Below are 1,185 nucleotides of genomic sequence, written 5' to 3' on the forward strand. Positions count from 1 at the left end.
CGTTAAAGAAAAGAAATAAGGCTTCACTTGCAATTAGCCATGTTCAAAACGAGCAGGGAACTTTGTACGAATATTCAATATCGATTGCACTAAAAAAACTGGGCCCGTCATCTGAAAGAGCATCCAAAAATTAGTAACTCAACCAAATTTGAGAGTTATTGGTTTAAACGCATAGGTATGGTTCACTTTTAGAAATTGCTAAAATAAGAGAGCTTAGTATGGATTGGAGGGACAGCTGCCCATCCAATCCATACTAAGCTCTCTTATTTTAACGATTTTTAAAAGAATTCCACGCCTTTGCGTTTAAACCAATAACTCTCAAATTTGGTTGAGTTACTAATTTTTGGATGCTCTTTCAGATGACGGGCCCAGTTTTTCAGTGCAATCGATATTGAATATTCGTACCCAGTCCCCTGCTCGTTTTGAACATGGCTAATTGATGACTTCTATTTCCCTTTATTCCTGGCCACTATATTGTGGTCATATTAACGGGCGTACTTTTATATAAAGTGATTCCTTTTTAAATAAGAAAAAAGGAATGACTGACTGAGGAATCGTTAGGTGGAATTCCACCGCATTTTTCAAAAACATGGCAAAATACTACTAGTATATGTAGGCCTTTTCTTCGAGAGATCTCAATCGATTTCATCCATTGCCTCTTCCTTGTGTTGTCTGTTTCGTGACACGTGATGTGTATGGCATGCAAATGAATGTATTCATACTCATACACGATTGCATGTAATATATAAAATAAGCTATAAAGAGAAGAAAGTAATCAAAGCTATGTCAGTAATAAAACAAAATTTGGATCATAGTTGACTACATTTCAGTTTCATTGGGTAGTCTGTTTCAGAGAACAACACCATCATTGTAATTGTCGCAAAGTTTGACAATATATTCACCTTTCTTCACATCCCATTTGTAGTAGGATGAGCCTTTGTTATATTTGTTTAACGACAATTAAATAGTCTGCCCAACAAAAGTCTGTTCACGTCCTTAAAAAAAGGAAAATCTGATCTCCTGGGTATTTCTGCTAAATCCTCTTATAGTGGATCACTAGCATATGGAGTGGCCGTATGCGAAACATCTCTAATAAACTACAACTTTCACATCTTTATTGACAAAGCTACAGCAATAATATCGATACCCGTAAAATCTCATAAAACAGCTTGTGAAGATTTAATT

The sequence above is a fragment of the Oculina patagonica genome, chromosome 2 (assembly GCF_052425735.1).
Source record: "Oculina patagonica isolate OP01 chromosome 2, crgOcupat, whole genome shotgun sequence".
NCBI lineage: Eukaryota > Metazoa > Cnidaria > Anthozoa > Scleractinia > Oculinidae > Oculina > Oculina patagonica.